The following is a 25,085-nucleotide window of genomic DNA, read 5'->3' as shown; positions in this document are numbered from 1 at the left end:
ACTCCGATGCGACTGTGCTCCAGCCAAGTTAGGCCGGTCTGCGGCAGATCACGATCACCAAGCTAAAACGAGCGAACAAGAGAAGAAAAACTGGAAGAGGATCATCTCGGCCAACTCTGGTCTGGACTTCAGTCGAACAAGCTTTCTCTCGGCACGGCTTAGCCCAGCTCGGCCCAAATACGCTTGGACCACTTTCAGTCTGGCCAGAACCGCGACCCAAGCCGAGATTACGGAAATCTCCCTCTCATTAACGATGTTATCCTGTTCTTTCACCAATCTCCTCACCTTGCTTTATACTTCATCCTACATTACCTCGTTTTCCCACTTTTTCCCGAATGGGTGGTTTCGGCATACCAAAAGTTGTACGAAAACTAACCTCACACATTTCAAAGAAACATCTCCAAATCTATTTCTTTCTTTTTCATTATCCACCCTCTTTTGTTGCTTTATCTATAACACTTTTTAAAGTGTGGTTCTTGGTTTTGACGAAGCTGGGCAACGGTGGTGATAATGGTGGTCACGATGAGCGAGAAGATATAGATACATATATATATAGAGAGAGATACCAAGTAACACAAGATCACTTTTCCTTATACAAGATAACTGTTGAAATATGTATTATATATATATATATATCAGTTAATATGTATGTATACATATATCATATATGTATAATTGAAATTACCTATCAATTCTTTCATTTGTATCATTTATGTATTATATATATATCATATATGTATAATTTAAATTCTAAAGAGAGAGATTAGTATTTGTTTGGGTCTAAATTCTAGAGAGAGACATATGTATTTGATGATTGTATGAGAGGTGTGTGGTTTGTCATGGGATGAGAAAGAAGAAGAAGAAGAGGAATACAAAAAATTTAAAGAAAAATCAGAGAATATTCTAGTTTGTAATGGTATTAAGAACAAAATTAGAGAAATAAATAAGGGTAATTTAGAATTTTTACAATTTATGTTACGTCCGTCCAAAATTGCACTTTGGTATGAAGGGGGTTTAAGTGCAACAAATGAAACTATAAGGGGGCTCTGTTTTTTTTGGGTAAACCACAGGGGGTTAAGTTATGACTTACCCTTATTATTATTATTGTTGTTGTTGTTGTTGTTTAGGGTTTAGTTGTTGTAACGACCCACCACGTATAATATTTTACATTTAATTAATTAAAGAGATTTAGATTTTAATTAGTCATTATTTTATTTTAATTTGGGATTTATGAGAATTATGAAACCCGATTCGTATATGCTTTTATTAAGGATTTATTTTGGAATTAGAAATTACAAGCCTAAATGACTTAAGCAGGTAAAATTGATGAGTTGAATCAGTTTAATATCAAGTATTTGATCATATGGGAGTTTAATTAAATATTTGATTCAGTTTAGTAAAATTGAAATTTGATTAATTGGCTCCGAATTAGAGTTAATTAAGTTAAGAACCATATTTGAGGAATTGAGGTATTATGACTCATTGGGGATTAATTAGTTAAGAACCAACATAAGTTAAGTGGTTATCAAGCAAAGTAAGGAATTAGTTTATTTGAAAAGAAAGAATAAACAAAGTAAGAATACGTGAAATAAGAATTTGGTTTATTTAGAGAGAAAAGAATAAGAGAAGTTATTTGTGATCAAGCGAATAATATTGTGTTTCAATATGTTTGTTTGTGTGTTCTGTGTAGGTGGTCATCCGAAGTCCAACACATGTGCCATCCCACTATGAGTAGTACTTTTATAAAGATATGTTATAAAAGTGTGTTTTGGTTTACTGTAATAACCTCGATCCACAATTAGCCACTAATCGGTAATTAAGAATGTTAATGAGTGAATAAAATGAATTATGGGATTAATATGCAAATTGCATGATATTTGGCCTTCTATCTGTTACTTATAGAAATATTTGTTTGGAATTTCCATTTTAATATGTCAATTGAAAGCCTTATCGGCAACCGAAACTGAAATTGATCACGTCAATATGTTATTTGGAATTTTTAGAACCATATGGCAAGTTTTATTAAAAATTGATTCAGAACGATTAATTAAGTCATGTTTGGTTAGCCTAATGTGGAGGTGGTTTGGAAATACTCTTCTGATCTTGGGGAACGCTCGTGATCCTCTTCCGGTCACCTGAAAAGGAATATACACTCCGGCGGGGGTGCCGGAATTAGCACTCCGACGGACAAGTCAGTAACCACACTCAAGAATACTTTTATTCTAAGTCAAGCACTACAATACTTACATACATTTCTCAGTCTGTTGTTCCTTTATTTATACTTGTGTCCTGGGCCTCATGGCCAAGCCCATTTGTCTCTCGTCGTCCTTTTATTTACTCAGCTCCTTGGTTTAGTATCTGCTCGGCCCATCTATCCTATTCGGCATCCTTATCATGTTCAGTAGAGCCGTATAATATATGTCTCCTAGAGTATGCTTCTGATTATTCCAATTATTCGGCTTCCACAATTGCCCCCCAAACACCTCGCTAGCATCAGTTAGTCGGCGTGTTTGGCTAGAAGTTAAAAAATTTTGGCAGTTAATCCTCTTCCCGATGCATGTCAGAACGCGTGCGTGCTTTTTGGTCATTATAACGCTTTCCCGCCCCATTCGTGCTTCTCTCGCATTTATTATGATTTGAAACTTAAGTCCCTTCGAAGATATGCTTTTTCGAATATTTGAACTTCCTAAACTGCCAGTCAGTATCTCTTCTTCGACGCGTTTTCTGCAACTCTTATCCGTTCTCTTTTCATCTCCTTTGCCTTTCGTAAGTTTTCTTCTCTTCTCCTTGCAATCCTACTTTCCATATTTATTTTTTATTTAGGATATCCTTGAGTCCTTGCTAGAATGGCTAAGCATTTGAAAGACCTCCTTTTCAAGGGTCGAATTTCTGGGTTCCGAAAATAGTTTTCTATTCTTGAGGATGTCCATCTTGCTCTGGTGACGGACAATACCCTTGATATAGAAAGGGACGACCAAAATACAATCGTCTTCCCTCTCCTATCTATTGCGGAGGGCGGAGTTCACTTTCCCCTACATCCATTTCTTAGGGTCGTCCTTCGCTATTGGAGTCTGATTCCTTCGCAACCCAATGTAAACTTTTTTCGAATCGTAATGGGAATCACAGAGTTGAATCGGCGTCTCAAGATCAACCTCGGCATTCCGGCGATTCGGCACTACTATGCTTTAGCCAAATCCTCCGATCGGCTCGGGCGCTACTTTCTCAGGGCCAAGGACACCGACCATCACTTGGTGATGATGCTTGCCAGTTCTGGCAAACGAGTTGACGATGTAATGGTCAATGTCCGAGGTAACTGGGAATTCGGCGAGGGCGAAGATTGCCTGGACCCTATTCCTAGACGGAGGGGTGAACCAGGTTGCCGTATAACTCCTTGTTTGTTGATCATTTTTTCATACGGTACTTTCTCCAAGCCTTACCCTTTATTCTTGCAGGCAATAAGTTGAAGAGGATTTTGACCTCGACTGATGACACAGTCCTTGTGGAAATTAAGACAGCACTAAAGTACTTTGGTCGTTCGAACGTACAGAAGCAAGGGAGAGCCGCCCATATTCTCCAGTGGTACGAGCCTACTTATACCACATTCTCGACCGTGGACGATATTTTGATCCCAACCGGTGAACAACACCTTATGGCTCTTGTCTTCCCCAGCTTCAAGACCCTTAGGCAAATTGGTCTTGAAGCTTCTGATTCGGACCAAGACTTAGCGTTTGGCCGAGGACGATTCGGAGCAAATTGGCCGCGGACGAAGGTGTTCGCTACGAAGGCCGAAGAAGTCGATGAAGCCCTCAAATTAGCGTTTGAGGCAGCCGATCTTAACGAGCCTAACTTTCCGTCCACTTCGGGTCGGGCGGGGTTTTCCTTCGGAGACATTTTTACAAACTTGGGAGATCTACGCGGCGATTTTTCTAAAGGCATGGCTGGAGAAAATCTCACGCAGATAACGAGGAAGAGAAATGCCGAGAGAATGGTCGCCCAAAAGAAAGCCGAGGCTGCTCGTTCTGAGCCTGCCCCGGTTGAACCTATACAACCGGTTACTAGAGAAGAAATGGCTCAAGTTGTTGTGGCCGGGACGGAGGGAGCTGAACAGCAGGTTAAGGAAGAATGACTGGCTTCAAAAGAGCGGGGAGAAAAACGTTCCGTCGAGGGAGAGGCCGGCTTAGAGGATAACCCTGCTGACAAACGGCCTCGGTTAGAGGAATCCGACGTGGTTGTCTCCTTCATTGTTCAACCAAAGATCAAAGACACGCCAATCTCCGCTGACGCATCTGCCATAAAGGATCCAGCCGTGGCGCTGAGCTTGGCCACCTCAGTCTCGCTATCGGCCGACAAGGCCACTTTTCGAGAAGAGCCGGATTTGGTAGCTATAGCGTTCGCTGCCCAGTCGGCCCTTCTGGTATGTATACGATACTTTCGTTTTTGCCTGTTTGGTTTGGTTTGCGTATGACGTTTCTTGATGTGGCGATCCCAACTTGTTTTGCAGACGGTTGGACGGATAGCCGAACTAGGCCGTCGGCAGCATGATGCCATTGAAAGAATTGGCCGCTTAAAGGTTGAAGCTGAGGGTGAAAAAAGAAGGGTCGAGTTCGAGGCGATGAGAGCCGCAATGGAAAGTGCTCGAGCCGAAGCTAAAAAGGAGAGGGGTCAGCCTGCTGATCAGCTTAGATCTAAAGCCAAGGATAGGGCGAACGCGAGTGAGGAGTCGCTCAAGTTAACCCAGGAGGTGCTTTCCAAGGCAGAGGCCGAGTTAGAAGAATTGAAGGCGGCCAAGGAAAAAGCCGAATTTGAAGTTTCTACGGCGCTAGAAGCTGGGAAAACGCCGCCTTGAAGGAATACGTAGATGAGGTCCCCAAGTTCAAGAATCGAGGATTCAAACATGGGTGGCTCCAAGCCCTTGCTTCCGCTGGAGTTACATTGGCCTTGCCAATTCCATACGAGCAAGTGGACGTTGAGCCACTTGAGTCTGATCCCGAGGATTGATCTGGGAGACATTCTAGTTTTATTAGGTATCTTTAATTTGGATGTACATTTTTGTTTAGTGGATCCTTGTTAGTTCAAGGTAATTTTCATGTATAAGTTAGTTATTATCTGTGCTCAATTTATTAATGAAAATTTCCTTCCCTTTTCACTTTTACTTATACGAAGTTTCTGATATTAATGAAGCGTTTTGCCTTCCATTACTGTGGATAAGATGATTACTATCTGTTGTGCCTTCTAACTAGTGATTGGAATCAGTGTAATCTTGGCAATTATATTAGTTAAACTTTAATTTATCCGAACAAGTAAACGGACTCTTGGTGCCGAATAGGACTAGTAAATCGATTCGTGAAGCGGCTGCGGCATTCAAGCCGGATAGATTGATGAATCTGCCCTTGCCCCAACTGGTTCGCGAAGATTAAACGCCGAATCGTACAATACTGATTAGTTAATTTGCAAAGCGGCTGCGGCACTCGAGCCGGATAGATTGATGAATCTGCTCTTGCCCCAGCTGGTTCGCGAAGATTAAATGCCGAATCGTACAATACTGATTAGTCGATTCGCGAAGCGGCTGCGGCACTCGAGTCGGATAGATTGATGAATCTGCCCTTGCCACAGCTGGTTCGCGAACATGAAACGCCGAATCGTACAATACTGATTAGTCGATTCACGAAGTGGCTACGGCACTCGAGCCAGATAGATTGATGAATCTGCCCTTATCTCAGTTGGTTCGCGAACATGAAACGCCGAATCGTACAATACTGATTAGTCGATTCGCGAAGCGGCTGCGGCATTCGAGCCAGATAGATTGATGAATCTGCCCTTGCCCCAGCTGGTCCGCAAAGATTAAACGCCGAATCGTACAATACTGATTAGTCGATTCGTGAAGCGGCTACGGGACTCGAGCCAGATAGATTGATGAATTTGCCCTTGCCCCAACTGGTTCGCGAACATGAAACGTCGAATCGTACAATATTGATTAGTCGATTTGCGAAGCCGCTGCGGCACTCGAGCCGAATAGATTGATGAATTTGCCCTTGCCCCAGCTGGTTCACGAAGATAAAACGCCGAATCGTACAATACTAATTAGTCGATTCGCAATGTGGCTGCGGCACTCGAGCCAGATAGATTGATGAATCTTGTACTGTGTGATAGGGGCATGATTGGGTCGGCCCCGGGCTGGTTGAGGTTTCGATATTAATGAGATTGCCTCGGTGGCGCTGCCCTCGTAGGAAATAAATGAATAAAGGTCCTATTTATGTGCTCAGTGAGCAACTCATTTTAGGTCTTTGATGAAGAAGAAACGAGCGTGAATGTCGAATAGACTCTTTTTTAATAGCAAAGGGGAAACGAGGACGCTAGCGGAGCTGGGAGGAAACATGAATCGAAGTGGCGAACCTTCACGGGCGAGAGGCAGAACTTTGAGGGATCGGGAGAGACGTGGATCTCATCGTCGTCGAAGGAGGTCGCCTAGGGGGGGACAAGGAGCCACAGGGCAGATCCCCGCAACCTCGCTCTAGAAGGGAACTCGGTGCGAACCCACGCCCATTGAGTTTCGCAGTCTTTGTGGGGAATAAACCCATGACAGATGCGGACTCGATCGTTCGAGATTCAAGTGCGGCGGTCGAATTCGCTCGACAGATTTTCCCTTCCGAGGTCCAGCAATCGATGGTAGGTCGGTTGGACTTTGAAGTGTTTCATGAAGGCATTCATGGTGCGGTGAAGGGGCTCTACACCGCCTACGAAATCGGTATGCGTCTCTGTGCTGCCCGCCGAGAAATAGAGAAGAGGGATGAACGCATCCGAAACTTGGAGGCTCGCGCAGAAGAGGCTGAACGTAAGCTAAGGGAGGTCATGGCTGTTCACGGACAACCCGTCGGACAGTCTAACCCAATCGTGGAAAAAAGGGTCACCCAACAGCTTATCAGTACTGCGCTCGCCGATCGAGATACGGCGAGCATATTCGCAATGGAATCTGCGAAGGGGAGGGCTTATGAAAAAGGCTTCCATGATGGCCGAAAAGTCGGAATACAGAAGACCAAGGAAAAACTCACTAAGGAAGTTTGCCGATGCGAAAATCGTGGATTTAAGCACGATTGGATCAAGGCGCTTCAGGCCGAAGAAGCTCTCCGAACAATGGGCGTCGACTCGGCATTGCCACTGTACCAATGTAACCATCTTCCGTTTGTCACCTTTGAAGTTGAGCAGAATGAAGATGAGGGAGACGTTGTGTAAATACACTCAATGTAATGTTCGAACGCGGATCGCGTTCATAACTATGTAATTATTGGCTGATTGAATAAAATGTCCTATTTTAAAAGTTTCATTGTAATTTGCATTCGGCACACACGTGTTTGCATGTGTCTTTCATAAACATTGGCCGGCCTGAGTCAGCTAGTCATTTTAATTCTGAACGGTTATATGCCGGCTTGTCATGAGTACTCTTCATTAAATATGTATTTTGTATGTGTTACGTGTAGTCAATCGTGCCGATGAGGCTCCGAATTCTGAGGCTCAACCGGCCCAAAGGCGTCATGCGACAGGGGCTCCGAATCGGGAGACAGTCGGCGCATGGAGTGGCTGGGGCTAATATCGCTTGGCGTCCGTCTTTTGGAGTTCAATGTTAATGAAATCACCTCGGGACCACCGCAAGATATTTCACAATAAATCACCTCAGATTTTTCGCTCTGGAGGCTTCGCTTACTGTGCTCAGACTCGATTTAAAACGATTTTGTTGCGTGGGGTTGGATAAGTGTGAATATCGAATGGAGTTTTTCTTCAGCAGCAGAGGAGAAACTCGTACTCCGGCTAAGCTTGACATTGTAATGAATCGCAGCAAAGAACCCACTCGCGCGGGCAGTAGGGCATTCAAAAGACGAGAAAAACATTAGCCTCTAAATCGTCAAAGCAGGTCACCTCGAAGGGACAAACAGCAATGGCGAAGTTCTCCACAACTGCGACCAAGAAATGAGACTAACGTAGCACCGCGATCGTTGGGTATTATTGTTTTCGTGGGGAATTCCTTCCTTGTCTTGGATCTTGGCCTTGACGTTGTTGATGGTGTCAAAAATCCCAGCCCCAAGGGTGATTATCTCGTCGGTGTGAATTGTGGATTCTAGCGCGGCTAGATCAAGGCATTTCAAGTTGTGGGTGCTCTCTGATCAGCGGGGGTTCATTCGGCGTTGCCGCTCGTCCCAACGCGGATCCGTATGAGATTAGGTATTGTGATGCTTCGAACGCGGATTGCGTTTTTTTGTAATCACTGTTTAATCGAATAAAAATGTTTCATTCTAGAAGTTTATCTCATTCTGGATTTTTGTATGCTTGATTTGAGCATCTTATTTTGAATGTTGGAACGTTTTGTGTTGTTTACGCAGTTGTGCTGGTTCAACCTACATATCCCTGCTTCGCTGTGTAAATGTTTTCATTCTGGAAGGCGTTTCGAATTCGGAATATTACTCTGCCCTTGAGCGCCGCTCGATGAAACTTGTTCAACTGAATATGGAGGATTTACTCGGCTCAAAGACGTGCGCCGATGGGGCTCCGAATCTGGAGGCTTTATCGGACATTCGTGATATCCATGAAGGCGCTCCGAATTCGGAGACTTTATCGGTCCAAAGACATCATGCGCCGATGGGGCTCTGAATCCGGAGACTTGGGCCAATCGTGACATCCACGAAGGGCGCTCCGAATCCAGAGACTTTACCGGCCAATCGTGATATCCACGAAGAGCACTCCGAATCCGAAGACTTTACGGGCCAATCGTGATATCCATAAAGAGCGCTCCAAATCTAGAGACTTTATTGGCCCAAAGACGTCATGCGCCGATGGGGCTCTGAATCCGGAGACTTGGGCCAATCGTGGCATCCACAATGGGCGCTCTGAATCCGGAGACTTTATTGGCCAATCGTGTTATCCACGAAGGGCGCTCCGAATCTGGAGGCTTTATCGGCCAATCATGATATCCACGAAAGGCGTTCCGAATCTGGAGACTTTATCGGCCCAAAGACGTCATGTGCCGATGGGGCTCTGAATTCGAAGACTTGGGCCAATCGTGACATCCATGAAAGGCTCTCCGAATCTGGAGACTTTACCAGCCAATTGTGATATCCACGAAGAGCGTTCCGAATCCGGAGACTTTACCGGCCACGGAGTTTATGGTACATGGCGTTGGAAGGCTGTATATCATATGCATAACGCCGAGGGGAGGTGACTCCTGCCGAAGGGCAACAGTTTTGATTGTGCTCTTCTGGACGTGTTGCTGGAGCCGACCATCTTGCACCAATTCCTCGAGGTGGTCTTTCAAGGCATAGCAACTGTCCATATCATGACCATGATCTTTGTGATATTCATAACGCCTGTCCCGCCTTCTCGTGTCAGGAGGTCCCACCATCTTGGACGACCATTTGAAGAACGGAAGATGTTGAATTTTGGTCATAATCGAGCTGATTGGCTTTGACAGCTCCGTATATTTCTTGTCGACGCGCTTTGTGCGCCTACTATCGACCTGCAATTGCTCATTTTCCTGGTGCGAGCATTGATTGCTGGATCGACGAGAGTCCCATCTCCTGTCTCGTTTAGCCTGCTGTCATGGTTCAAGGCTCTGAGGAGGTGCGGAACTTATTGGCTGAGCAATTTCGGGAGGGGCCATTTTGTTGGCCACTTGTCCGGCATTAACCCGCAAGGCGTCATCTTCCACTTTGCAGTATTCCTCTACTTTCTTCATCAACCCCCAGACTGTTTTGGGGGGTCTTCTAGTCAAGGAACTGCGGAGGGCACTATCTGGGTATAATCCCGTTTTGAAGGCGGTGATGGCTATGGAGTCGTTACAAGCATCGTCAACAAGATTAAAGCATTCCCAATATCGCGCCAAATATGCTCTTAGTGTTTCTCTTGGCAGGATCTGCATTGCCCAGAGAGAGTCGGCTTGCTTCGGTTGGACTTCGTTGGTGATGAATCTGGCCCTAAAGGATTTTTGTAGTTGGTGGAAGGTTTTGATCAAAGCTGGCTCCAGTTTATAATACCACCTGACCGCTAGTGGTCCCAAACTGCTGGGAAATATTCGGCACATGAGGGCCTCGTCGTCTGCATATATGGCCTGCTTGTAGTGACGGATGTGGTCGGTGGGGTCTGATTTGCCGTCGTACAAGGTGAACGACGGTGCTTTGAATTTTTTGGGTAGCGCAGCCTTTGTAATCCGTCGTACGAAGGGATCGTGTTGGTCTTCGTCTGAACTGTTCCTTCTTCGCTTGTGCATTGCACGAGGGCTTTCTTGGGAAGAACTGGTGGTTTCGTGTCGTCCTTTCTTCCTGGGCTCTGTGGATAATGAGTCGGAGTCGCTATCAGTGTCTTGTCGTGCTCAAAGTTGTCAACCACCTACTTCGAAGGTTGTTTTGGATTTGGGCGCGCAGCTTGCTTGGACTTCGCCATTTCCAAGGCCAAATCTTCACGAAGATGTTCATTCTCAGCGATCATGTTTTCTTACCTCTGTTCATTTTCTTTGCTTGTTCCATGATCGCCTGTATTGTCTCGTGCTCCGAAGTCGAGGGAGAGGCGAAATTCAAGGCATGTCTTGTGGCGATGGTCTCTATTCCAAGTAAGTTTGTTAGAGTGGTTTCCTCTTGGGGTATAGGGTCGGCAGTGACTGTCAGAGGATTTTCCGTCACGCTCTCCATGGATGTGCTTGAGTATTCCCACAGACGGCGCCAATTGTGGAGAGGTGGTTTGGAAATACTCTTCTGATCTTGGGGAACGCTCGTGATCCTCTTCCGGTCACCTGAAAATGAATATACACTCCGGTGGGGGAGTCGGAATTAGCACTCCGACGGACAAGTCAGTAACCACACCCAGGAATACTTTTATTCTAAGTTAGGCACTATAATACTTACATACCTTTCTCAGTTTGTTGTTCCTTTATTTATACTTGTGTCCTGGGCCTCATGGCCAGGCCCACTTGTCTCTCGTCGTCCTCTTATTTACTCGGCTCCATGGTTCAGTATCTGCTCGGCCCATCTATCCTATTCGGCATCCTTATCATGCTGAGTAGAGCTGTATAATATATGTCTCCTAGAGTATGCTTCTGATTATTTCAATTATTCGTCTCCCACACCTAATATTCTAATTAGTGTGTTTTAGCACCATAAGCTTATATGAGCCTAATAAGCTCATTTGAACTCATTTGTTTCATCTTCCTTGAGTGGAAAACTCTGGTGAGACATTTTAGAGAGAGTGGGAGCACAATTTTAGAGAGAGAAAGTGTTGATTTAAGGTTGAAGTTGGGGATTTTGCTAGAGTAGCTCAAGTTTGGTAAGGATCTTGTGTGTTTGAAGACTATAGGTATGAATTCAACCCCTACATTATGAATCCAAGTTATCAACATGAAGATTATGTGTTTAAGGGTGTGTTTTGAGCTTAGAAGGAAGATTTGAGTGGCAATTCATGTATGCATGTACATTTTCTCACAAATTTAGCATGAACTCCAAGAATTCTCTCTTGCATGTTTGAAATTCATCTTCATTTGGGGAAATCATCAAGTTTCAAGTTATTTTGTGGTGTTTGATCATGTTTTGAGAAGTTTGATACAAGAAAAATTCATGCATGTTGTGTTCATGGACATTCATCATGTTTTAAGTTGAAATTGTGAGTTTTTAACAGACCCTTGGGCCATGATTTTATGAAATGATCCTAAATTCTTCATGTTTTACAAGTTTACTATGTTATCTCAAGTTTTGGGGCGCAAGAGATGCGTTGTGAAGGTTGGAATTCAAGTTTTGAGCTTGAAGGTGCAATCTGGAAATTCCAGAATTTGCATCTACACTCGAGCGTGGGAGTTCACGCTCGAGCAACCACTCTGAGTGCGTGCACTCCGCTTGAGTGACCAAAAGTCCGCTCGAGTGTGAATTGCAAGCTCCCAGAAGTTTCATGTCTTTTATAGATCGCTCGAGCGAAGGAATGTGCGCTCGAGCGAGGAAAGCTACGCTCAAGCGTGAACCTTATTTTCAGAAATTTTTCCTAAGTGTTCCAAGGCATGTTTTGGCATCCTCATTACATCATAGGCATTTCTAAGCCTTAATTAAGCTTTGATAATGAGGTTATGGATTAGAAACACACTAAGAAAAGAATGTGCTAAGTTCCGAGACTGCAAGTGTGTGTGTTAGGCATTGTGATAAGAAAGAATAAGAACCAATGTAATAAAAGCTAAGCCTTAATGGCCTCTTGAATGTGTAATGATAAGGCATGCTTGTGTTATGTATTTTGTGACTGTAGGTCAAGACTCGAGGGTTGATTGACCATTGCTGGAACCACTATGAGTAACATTTCTGTAAAGATATGTTGATATGAATTATGTTCCAAATGAAATGTGATAAGCTATGATTTCTGAAATGATATCTGTTTACGTGAACGAATATTCCAAGTTTGAAATCTATTATGGCATCCATAGATAGTCCCAAGTCGTGGGGGACGGCATGAAAATGCGGGTCCATGACATACAAGTAATTACAAGATCTCGTTAGCCACTTCATTGTGGTGATATGTGTTTAATCGGTATCCGGAACTGATTACTCTAGTCGGAAGACGTTTTGTGATATGTTCTATGGGATGTACCATTATTATGTTTTGATATGAGAATGATTATGCTATGATCTGTTTTATGCTTATGATATATTCGGAATTCGTTCACTAACCCCTTTACCTTAATGTTATTCATTGGGCTTTAGCTCATTGTGTGTATATATATGTATAGGTGAGCATTCTGGAGCCCGAGCCTCAAGGCTTTTGTCTGGATCTGTGTTCCGTTGTCAACCAACCATTGTGCCTCACGTGGAGGTTCTCGAAGTGTCCTGTGTTCAAGTTCTGTTGGTTCTATGTATATGTATGACTTGATTTAATTCTGTTGGCTGGACTTAAGATACTATAATGTGTGTGGGTATAATGTATGAATAAATATTGCATATGTATATAAAGTTTTTTTTAAATATTCCGTTTCATATAAGTCAGCACAGCTCATTGGACAATTATATTTATGTATTTGCTTCCGCTAGCCCCTTAATCTCGTTAATCTGTTCAGAGGCCATCGGTAGTCCACGGATTACTGGCCGGTTACGATGCTAAACCTATAGGAGTGAGTTTGGGTCGTGACAGAGTGGTATCAGAGCACGAGTTATACCGCACACACGTGTCCATATGAGCTATAGGATGTATTAGAAATGAAATAAGGATATTACATTACCATGTTTAAGTGTATGAACTATTATGAACACATCCTTATTGAAAATTAATTGAAATGAAACCTTTGTGCATGATCAAAAAAGTTAAGCGGAATAACATGTAATGTTAATTTCAATATCGAATGTGGAATCTATGTGAATATGAATGTATGAAAGTAAGGGATCATGTGACTGTATCTGAATTGAAATGAAAGTATAAACGCGTCTGATATGAAATGAAATGTGAGAACAGTGAGAACTTTCTTTATATTAATAAGCACCCTGTTTGTGTGTAGCCAATGGAAAGGACAAGGAATATAGACGAATCTGAATCTTCTGACGCTAGAATTAGCCGGTTAGAAAGAATGGTTGAAGCCTTAATCGAAAATCTGAAACAACATCAACAAGGGCAAATACATGTACCTGAACTAGCTAGTTATGATATGGTAACACTGACACAGAAATACAATAAGATGAAACCACCAGAATTTCGGGGGGGTATTGAACTTTTGAAAGCTGAGTCTTGGGTCTTAGAAACTGAGAAAATATTTGAGATATTTCTGTGTACTGAGGCACATAAGGTTTTGTTAGCAACATTCACACTTAAAGAAGAAGCTAGGAGATGGTGGATGTTAGTACGAAATGATAATGAAGGTGTGACGTGGGAGAGGTTTAAAGAAATTTTCTTCGAAAAATACTTTCCCCAATGCATCCGAGATAGGAAGGTATCCGAATTTGAACAACTAAAACAAGGGAAAATGACTGTGGCTGAATAAAAAACAAAATTTACTGAGTTAGCCCGTTATGCACCCCATATGATAGACACTGACTATAAAAGGGCCAGAAAATTTGAAGGTGGGCTTGACCTAGATGTGTTTGATCGAGTTAGCGTCTTAAAATTGCCAAAATACGTGGATGTTCTTGATAGGGCCTTAATGTCCGAGGCAAACATAGTAGCCTTGAAAATATCAAAACCAACATTCTCAACTGAATCAGAAAGAATGAAACAGAAGAAACAGAAAGTCGAAATGACTAGTAATTCAGTGACCTCTGCAAATGAAAAATCTAGGGCGAAAACTGTGAACAAAGAAAGCCGGGAAGCAATGTGAACAATGATATACCTATTTGTAAAGAATGTAGGAAACAACATTGGGGCATTTGTCGCCGCCTATCAGGAACTTGTTTTTGATGTGGTCAGAGAGGGCACTTGGCTAAATCTTGCCCGCAAACTCATCCGAACAACACTAGGCCTAATGCTAGTACGACTGGTTTTGTTCCTACACCTTAGTTCCAGAAAAGGCTCGGAATACTGAAACAACTGACGCAGGTATTACCTTAACTATGTGCAATTGTTTATATGGGAATCTGTGTGGAAGTGTACATTCCTTAACTTGATATAGATTGTGGACATGCTAATTGAACCAATTGAATTATTAGAATTATGAACCCCTAGTTATTGACTGCCTCGAAAACTTGCTAATTTTATGTGAGATGCCCGAAGCCCTATAACGAATTACCTAACCTTTGGGAATTGTTGAGACTTATGGACAACGAGAACTTGCTGGGTTAAATCCTCGTATCGTATTGCAAAATTTAATATGAACTGTTAGGTATGACCTTTGAAATATGCTAGAACTATTGAACATGGGAACACATCATGATTGACTATAGTTTGGGAAATCTGTACGACCATGACTTGAACTGAACTGTTATATATTGACTGACATCATCGAATGAGTAGACCCATGATCTCGAATTATATACATGAATCAGCCACGTATGAAATTTTTGAAATTGAGAACCTATGTCAGTTTGGAAGAACGAACTTTTGCTTATGAATTGTGAATGAATGCCTAAATGATAATTGATTTTGGACTCGTACCTGTCTGTATGTTTCCATGCTTGTAATACTATTAGAATTGATGGGATTGAACCGTGGTTAATGAACACTTAGAGACTTATTGGTTGATATGAACTATCGTGACTGACCTGTTGAACTATGCTTGAACTGTTAAATATGGAGACACACTGTTATTGACTGGATATGGAACATGTTTGGACTTACATATGCCTATACCTTTGTGTGGGATGTTAATTAATTGAACTCGACACACTCTTTGTATCCGCTGCATTTGTATTTAGATTGAGTAGACTTATGACTTGTCGCCTTAACTATTGTATCTGGGGAAACTGTTTTGTGTTCATTTGTACATAGACCTCGTGAATCTGTATTGGGAAGGTTATTAGACTCTGGACATGTATATATATGACTATACCGTTGCCCAGAATGACTGATATGATTATTTGCTGATAACTTGACCGTTGGGATTATGACTCTAGGATTGTGTGATTAAGTAAAGACCCCGAGCGATAAACTCTAAATTGTGAACTACGATTGTTGAAAATTGACAAGACTGTTTGACTCAACTAGTGAGCCTATACTTTAGCGACTGTACGACTGATTTGAAACTTCTGTATAACGATCTGCTATTGTGTACCACCGAGAAACTTTATGTGATACATGGTTGTGTACCTTATGCTTACATGAAAAACTCATTTGGGAAATTGCTATACTGACTGTAATGCTTACCTCTCAATATGAACAATTGTATGCCTGTGCACCCACATATAAACTTACTTGGAGAATGTAACATTGTATATGACCTGAACTCTTCGATATGAACTATTGTGATACATAACTCTGATGTGACTTGAGAATCGAGGAACTTAGAACAACTGTAGAACTATTGACTATGCACCTAAGCAAATGAAGTATGAACTAGAACCTTTACCTGATCTAATCTGATAGAACTATAGTTTGATGAGACCTTTGTTTACCTGAGAGAACTTCTATTTGAGGACTCACGCTTGAACTTTGACTTGATATGACTGGGTAGAACTTGCATCTGCTATGACCTGGTTGAACTTTCATTGATTTGATCTGAGGAGACCTTTATTGAAAGCTATTATCTGATTGATTACATTATGGGGGATTGTGAATTGCTTATGATTGAATAACAGGGCCGTGTTGCTAAGGGAACTGACCGAATGAGAATTAGAATCAATCTTGAACCCTTAGGAAGAATGTGAACCGTCAACAGCAGACTATGTGATTAAGAATAGCTTCTTACCATATGCCTATAACCAATTGGGAAAACACGTGAATGAGATTATGAAATTTGGTAACTTGTGCTTGGGGAATATGGTAATACCGTATACATGACACATGGTTAATTACTCCGGTATTACCGTTACTACCATGAACTTGTTTGACTAAGAGAATGATTGCTTTTGTGTAACTGTACTTCAAAACTGATAGAATTTATTGCCAGCAGACTGGTTCGATTATAAACTCTGATTACCTGGGAGGATATGCAATCAGTATGACTGTTTCTGTATTGACACATAGTATGATTGAATTTATGAAAACTGAGGCTGATGAATAGTATATGAATGATAACTTTAGAATGACCTGGATTGACTGTGATAAGATTACCGGATTAAAAACCAAATCGAACAAGGACTAGATGGATGACTCGGGAGTGAGTAAATCTAGTCTCTGTGACTTAATAACGGGAAACAGTGTGAATCTATGACGTCCCATAAGTACTTGATACAAGTAATGAGAGTAATAACTTAATAAAGTTATGTCCAACTGTATTTATTTTCTATGTGACAAAATAAGTTTTGTTTTCTGAAATGCTATATGTTGTATGTTGATGATTGTCCAATTTATGATATGTATTCGTGACATCCTTAGTATCATTTAATATGCGTCCCTTTATGAGTCATCAGGTCCCTTTATGGGTCATCGGATTTGTTAGTGCTAATGTATGCACCACGTATGCTAAGTAAGAATTGTGACATCTGTGTATGATCTGGACAAGAATGTGAATGTGAACATGTATATGAATCTGTTTCTGATTAAAATCTGAATGCGTATAAGACTCTGTTTTGATACGAACCCTAATCTCTGTATATGATTTGTGATTATGTTTCTGTGCGAAGCTAAGGTTGAGATTGGGTATGAGCATATTTATGAATATGGTTATGCTTTTGTTTTGTAAAGAATTGCAGTTATATTTTCGTTGAATATCATTTCTTTTGACATAAGATAGCTTGAGTTTGGAGGACCAAACTTTTTAAGGTGGGGAGACTGTAATAACCCCGATCCATAATTAGCCACTAATCGGTAATTAAGGATGTTAATGAGTGAATAAAATGAATTGTGGGATTAATATGCAAATTGCATGATATTGGACTTCTATCTGTTACTTATAGAAATATCTGTTTGGAATTTCCACTTTAATATGTAAATTGAAGGCCTTATCGGCACCCGAAACCGAAATTGATCACGTCAATATGTTATTTGGAATTTTTAGAACCATATGGAAAGTTTTATTAAAAATTGATTTAGAACGATTAATTAAGTCATGTTTGTTTAGCCTAATATTCTAATTAATGTGTTTTAGCAACATAAGCTTATATGAGCCTAATAAGCTCATTTGAACTCATTTGTTCCATCTCCCTTGAGTGGAAAAATCTGGTGAGACATTTTAGAGAGAGAGGGAGCACAATTTTAGAGAGAGAAAGTGTTGATTTAAGGTTGAAGTTGGGGATTTTGCTAGAGTAGCTCAAGTTTAGCAAGGATCTTGTGTGTTTGAAGACTATAGGTATGAATTCAACCCCTACATTATGAATCTAAGTTATCAACATGAAGATTATGTGTTTAAGGGTGTGTTTTGAGCTTAGAAGGAAGATTTGAGTGGCAATTCATGCACGTATGTACATTTTCTCACAAATTGAGCATAAACTCCAAGAATTCTCTCTTGCATGTTTGAAATTCATCTTCATTTGGGGAAATCATCAAGTTTCAAGTTGTTTTGTGGCGTTTCATCATGTTTTGAGAAGTTTGATACAAGAAAAATTTATGCATGTTGTGTTCATGGACATTCATCATGTTTTAAGTTAAAATTGTGAATTTTTAACAAACCCTTGGGCCATGATTTTATGAAATGATCCTAAATTCTTCATGTTTTACAAGTTTACTATGTTATCTCAAGTTTTGGGGCCCAAGAGATGTGTTTTGAAGGTTGGAATTTGAGTTTTGAGCTTGAAGGTGCAATCTGGAAATTTCAGAATTTGCATCTACACTTAAGCGTAGGAGTTCATGCTCGAGCGACCACTCTGAGTGCGTGCACTCCGCTCGAGCCACCAAAAGTCCGCTCGAGCGTGAATTGCAAGCTCCCAAAAGTTTCATGTCTTTTATAGATCGCTCGAGCGAAGGAATGTGCACTCGAGCGACCCTTCACATTTTGCATGTCCGCTCGAGCGAGGAAAGCTACGCTCGAACGTGGACCTTATTTTCAGAAATTTTTCCTAAGTGTCCCAAGGCATGTTTTGGCATCCTCATTGCATCTTAGGCATTTCTAAGCCTTAATTAAGCTTTGATAATGAGGTTATGGATTAGAAACACACTAAGAAAAGAATGTGCTAAGTTCCGAGACTGCAAGTGTGTGTGTTAGGCATTGTGATAAGAAAGAATAAGAACCAATGTAATAAAAGCTAAGCCTTAATGGCCTCTTGAATGTGTAATGATAAGGCATGCTTGTGTTATGTATTTTGTGACTGTAGGTCAAGACTCGAGGGTTGATTGACCATTGCTGGAATCACTGTGAGTAACATTTCTGTAAAGATATGTTGATATGAATTATGTTCCAAATGAAATGTGATAAGCTATGATTTCTGAAATGATATCTGTTTACGTGAATGAATATTCCAAGTTTGAAATCTATTATGGCATCTATAGATAGTCCCAAGTCATGGGGGACGGCATGAAAATGCGGGTCCATGACATACAAGTAATTACAAGATCTCGTTAGCCACTTCATTGTGGTGATATGTGTTTAATCGGTATCCGGAACCAATTACTCTAGTCGGAAGACATTCTGTCATGTGTTCTATGAGATGTACCATTATTATGTTCTGATATGAGAATGATTATGCTATGATCTGTTTTACGCTTATGATATGTTCAGAATTCGTTCAATAACCCCTTTACCTTAATGTTATTCATTGGGCTTTAGCTTATTGTATGTATATATATGTATATGTGAGCATTCTGGAGCCCGAGCCTCAAGACTTTTGTCTGGATCTGTGTTCTGTTGTCAGCCAACCATTGTGCCTCACGTGGAGGTTCCCGAAGTGTCCTGTGTTCAAGTTCTGTTGGTTCTGTGTATATGTATGACTTGATTTAATTCTATTGGCTGGACTTAAAATACTATAATGTGTGTGGGTATAATGTATGAATGACTATTGCATATGTATATAAAGTTTTTTTTAAATATTCCGTTTCATATAAGTTAGCATAGCTCATTGGATAATTATATTTATGTATTTGCTTCCGCTAGCCCTTTAATCTCGTTAATCTGTTCAGAGGCCTCCGGTAGTCCACGGATTACTGGCCGGTTACGATGCTAAACCTATAGAGGCGGGTTTGGGTCGTGACATTTACTGTAACCTTATTATTTTGAAATGATATTTTGTTATAATGAATGATTGTCTTTTTCGAAATGTAATTATGGCATTCTTAGTGTAGCCCTCGCCTAGGGATATCAATACCATCCTTTGCCTAGGGAAAACAATACCACGACTTACAGCCCTCACCAGGGAAAAACAATACCGTGGCCTACGACCCTCGCCGAGGGAAACAATACCGCGGCCCACAGCCCTTGCTTGGGGGAAACAACACCGTGGCCTACGACCCTTGCTGGGAGATAACAATACCGCAGCCTATGCTATATGGCCCTTACCCGGGGAAAACAGTACCGTGACCCATTGTTACAGAGATCTCTGATGTAGACCCAAGGGGTCCCTATGTTAGACCTATATGGTCCCATCATGCACTATTAGATGTACCATATATGAAAATGATTTGTGAATTTTGATATGAAAAGAAATCACTTATGTTATGATTCGAACGCATGTGATATAATTTTGTACAATGACATGATTTTGTAAAATGATAACCATCATTCATTTAACCTCTTTATACTGGTACTAGTCATTGGGTTTTAGCTCACCCATTTCCCTTATATATATGTAGGTGAGTAATTGAAGGATCAGCGTTAGCGTTTGCCTCATAGTTCACACTTTGTCAAGCCACCCAAGTAGTACCTCTGTATCGAGGCTTTAGTTTTGTTCTGATAGAGTTGTATATTTTAGTCAAGTCTTAATTGTGTGTGAGATATGTATAAGATATGTCTTTATATATGTAATATGAATGTTTGAATTATTTCAATCTATCATGTACACACAACTTAATGGACTTTTTTATTTTTGTTTTACTTCCATTTTAGGCCCCGATTCTAATTAAATATTTTTGAAATTTTGTCTTGGAGGCCTAAGCAAGCCGGTCATGATCCTTAACCTCTAGAGGCAGGTTAGGGCCATGACAGTTGTTGTTATTGATAATGATGAATATGTGGTTTGATGATAATGAATCTTTGTTGTTGTTCAGATCTGTTAAAAAATGGTTCATGTCTGTTCAAAGTGGCTCAAATCTGTTCATATTTGTTAAAAAAATGGATTAGATCTGAATTTTAAACAACTGGCATTTTACATAGATGGATTTTGAACAAAGATAATCAAAATTTCAACAGATAGAATTTCGATAGATGGAATTCAGAAGCAAAAAATGAACATATAATAAAATTGGGATAGATAGATTTAAATAGATAAATGAAAAAATTGAACATATAATAAAATTTAGACAAATATTTCAATAGATAAGGCAAAAAAATTGAACAAAAAGATATAAAAATTTGAATAGATAGAAAATAATTTGAACAAATATATATATAAATTTAAACAGATAGCCAACGAAAAGTCAATAGATAAAAAAATTCAATAGATAAATTAAGGGGTAAAATTAAAAATAAAATGTCATTCAAAATAAATGAAAGAATTTTTCACCAAAATATTTTATAAATGGTAGACCTCTAACCAATAAAAAATATCTACTGGACCTAATATCTTATACTCTCATTACTTTAGACTTTTCAATTTTCTCCAAATAAAGTGAAAATTGGACCAATAATTCATTTAATAAATCTGATTGGTGTTACCCAAACAAGACATACTTACAGTATAAGTTGATAACAGATCATATAATTTTTTTTATATATTTATAGACATGGCAATTATCATATCATTGAAATGCGTCATATATTAATTTTTAAAATTCTATCATTATGGTCTGACATTATTATTTTGGATTTTATTTTTCGGAAAAGTCAAGTACATTTCGAAAAAATACGTGTATTTTTTAATTTTTTATAAAAAAAATATATAAAAAATAGATAAGAAATGTTAATTGATGTGACCTAAATAAGTGCACGTATAAAAAAAAAAAAAATACACTTATATAGTTTAACCCAAACAAGGCTTTAATAGACAAATAGGCCAAATTTAAATATTTTTTGGATCAAAAAGACATCATCCATCTAAATATGTGTCTAAAAGTTTACATATCTATCTATCTATTCAAATGTCAACTATCTCTACACGTGTTGTTTATTTGTTCAACTATCTGTTTAAATGTCACTTATTTGTATGCGTGTCACCTATCTATTTACATGTCTATCCACCTCACTGATACCGGCTATGAGCAACTTTCTAATGACTTTACATGTCTATCCACCTCACTGATACAGGCTATCAGCAACTTTCTAATGACTTTTCTAACTATTTTCAACACATATTATTGTCATAAATAAATGAATGAATTAATTAATTAATTAAAGGGGTATTTATTTATAAATTTCTTATTTTAAATTATTTTCTTATATTTTAATAAGTTTTATGGATGACATAGTTACCAAAATACCCTTAATAAAAGTACTCTTTCCATTCCAAAATATTAGTCTCTTATTTCATTTTTCATTGGCTAAAAATATTAGTTCTTTTTCAAAAATCAAGGACTCAAATGATATGAATTTCTTATTCTGACCTTTTTTTAAATTCATTAATAATACAAAAAGTACAATTATGACAATTGATATTTTTAAAAAAAACTGTACGGTAATTTTGGAAAATTAATATCTTTAAAGTGTAATAATTGTACTACTAAAAAAAGTAATTTCTCAAAATAGACTATTATTTTGGGATGGAGGAAGTATTCACATTCATAGTGTGAATGTTCTATGATATGAACATTCACACAGTAAATGTGAACATTTACACTGTAAAATATGAATGTTTACATCACCAAACAACTAAGTATTCAAAAAATATTTGTAAGAGTAAAATTGTTCATAAAATAATTTAAATATGAGAATTATGATTTTGTAGATCAAATGTTCAAATAATAAGATTTATAAGAATATAAAAATATGTTATAGACTAATTGAAACTCTTCTGAGATCAAATTAGATAAATTTGGATTTTTCACCTATTAATTTTTTATATTTTTTTGGGCTCTTAAGTGAGGATATGTTTGGGTGGAGAATTTGATGAGAAAAATAGAAAAAGGGAAAAGAAAATACAATCTCAATTTTTGTTTGGTTATGACGAAAAACATAGAAGAAAAGAAAGTAAGAGCGAAATGTAATTATATTTTTTGTCTTTTGAGTTCATTTAAGTTCTTTTTTTCTTTATTTCTTAACTCAACTAAACATAATTTGAAATTCGAATCCTATCAATTTTTTTAGGATAAATTACCATTTGTCCCTCTAAAGTTTCACCCATTTTTCACTTTGGCCCTTTAAGTTTAATTTTTTTCACTTTGACCCTTCATATTTGCAATCCTTCTTCCCACTTTGGCCATTTAAGTTTGATTTTTTCTACTTTGGTCTTTCATGTTTGTAATCCTTCCCACTTTGACCCTTCATGTTTGTAATCCTTCTCACTCTGACCCTTCATGTTTGCAATCATTCTCACTTTGACCCTTCGTGTTTGCAATCTCTCCTACTTCACTCTTAAACAAACTTCCATCCAAAAAAGTAATAGAATTTGTCACATCATTAACACGTCAACTCTATATGTGATGTAAAAAATTCACTAAAGATGCAAAAAATAAAAAACAAAAAAAATTAGATTTTTTTTTTTCGTCTTTAGTGAACTTTTTTTTTTCAAATTTATTCATAAACATTATTACTTTATAGATGCATCTAGATTAGATGTAGCTAAAAAAATAAAAAAATTAACTAAAAAAAAAAATTCACTAAAGACGAAAAAAAATGATAGTAAATTTTTTATTTCAGAATTAATAATACAAGTGTTTGAGTCAATATATTTTTATTTTTTTTCGTTTTTAGTAAACTTTTTTATTTTTTTAGTTAAATTTGTTTTTATTTTTTTAGCTGCATCTAATCTAGATGCATCTATAATGTAATAATATTTATGAATAAATTTGAAAAAAAAGTTCACTAAAGACTAAAAAAAAATTCCAATTTTTTTGTTTTCTATTTTTTATTTTTTGCATCTTTAGAGTGAATTTTTTATATCATCATAGAGTTGATGGGTTAGTGATGTGACAGATTTTTGTGAGTTTGTTGGATGTAAGTTATGCCTCGTTTGGGAACAAACTATTTTAGTAACTTTTTTATTTTTTGACTAAAATATGAGATAAAAAAAACTAATATGTTTAGAATAACTTTTTGATTTTTTACAAAAAGATGTGTAAAAAGTAGAGAGAAAATGAAATTTTTGAGTTTTTGGTATAACTTATTGGCTTTTTGATTTTTTTAGTAAGGCTTGGTTTGGGGTGTTCCAAAAAATCTAAAAAGTCAAAAAGTTACAAAAAAAAAAAACAAAAAAATTATCACTATTCACAAATTAAAAATATAAAAAAATTAATATCCATATTTATACAGTTTTCAGGACTAACTTGACCCCTTTAGTACCATAACAGGAGGGAAAAAATTACATATATAAAATCACTAAGTTGGGCGGTAATGTTGGGCCCGTGGGGGCCAACCACGGGTTCCGTTTTAATAATCCGAACCGTTTAATGTGTAGAACTCGTCCAGAACTATATGCCTATAAAAAATTACATTAATCAGATATCGCTAACTATATGATCAAATCAGTTTTGTATAAAAAATGAATGATGTTACAGTTTATAGTTGACAAAAAAAACTAACACAATCAGATAACTATCGATATCCAATCAATATGATTTTTTACAAACATATTGTACTCGACGAGTTCTACACATTGAACGGTTTCGGTTAGCAAAATGGGACCTGTGGTGGGCCCCCATGCTGAACAATACCGTTCAATTCAAGTCTGAAAATGAGGCAATCATTTCCCATCTCTCACCCACTACCCTACCCAACCTGTATGCCTACTCCACTAATTTTTCCTACACACTTATTTATATAATTTTTTAATACATATTTTTTCGTAAAAAGTCAAAAAATTAACTCAAACATCCATCTTTTTTTTCTCAACTTTTTAGTCCAAAAAGACAAAAAATGTACTTATTTAAGACACCTCAATCAACCCCTAACTTTTTGACTTTTAAGTTAAAACACTCGCATACCAAACAAGACCTAGTTTAGGAATAAAGTGAAAAGGATTATAAATATGAAAGACTAAGGTGGAATGAATTGCAACTATGAAGGGTCAAAGTAAGAAAAATTAAACTTAAAAAGCAAAAGTGGGAAGGATTACAAAAATAAAGGGCCAAAGTGAAAAAATTAAACATAAAAGGACCAAAATAAGAAATGGGTAAAATTTTACGGGAACAAAGCGTAATTTATCCCTTTTTTTTTAATCTTTTCTTCCTATTTTTTTTCCCTTGCCAAATCACTTTTGGAAAAAAATTTAAAAAGATAAAAAAAATATATATATATATATATATAATGTTTTATTTACCTT

The 25,085-nt window shown here is 38.5% G+C and overlaps 1 long non-coding RNA gene across 1 annotated transcript in view; it reads left to right on the top strand.

The window, feature by feature from the left end:
- The window catches only part of LOC145824375 (uncharacterized), a 55,372-nt gene extending 34,648 nt beyond the window's left edge, over positions 1-20,724 (top strand). Inside the window, exon 2 of the long non-coding RNA XR_014365961.1 lies at positions 20,308-20,724. This is a non-coding gene — a long non-coding RNA (uncharacterized LOC145824375). The remainder of the gene's footprint in view (positions 1-20,307) is intronic.
- Positions 20,725-25,085: the final 4,361 nt, after the last annotated feature.

Source organism: Camellia sinensis, chromosome 1 (assembly GCF_055761805.1).
Source record: "Camellia sinensis isolate YWXY chromosome 1, ASM5576180v1, whole genome shotgun sequence".
In the NCBI taxonomy this organism is placed as follows: domain Eukaryota; kingdom Viridiplantae; phylum Streptophyta; class Magnoliopsida; order Ericales; family Theaceae; genus Camellia; species Camellia sinensis.
This window is presented reverse-complemented; position numbering and strand designations above follow the sequence as displayed.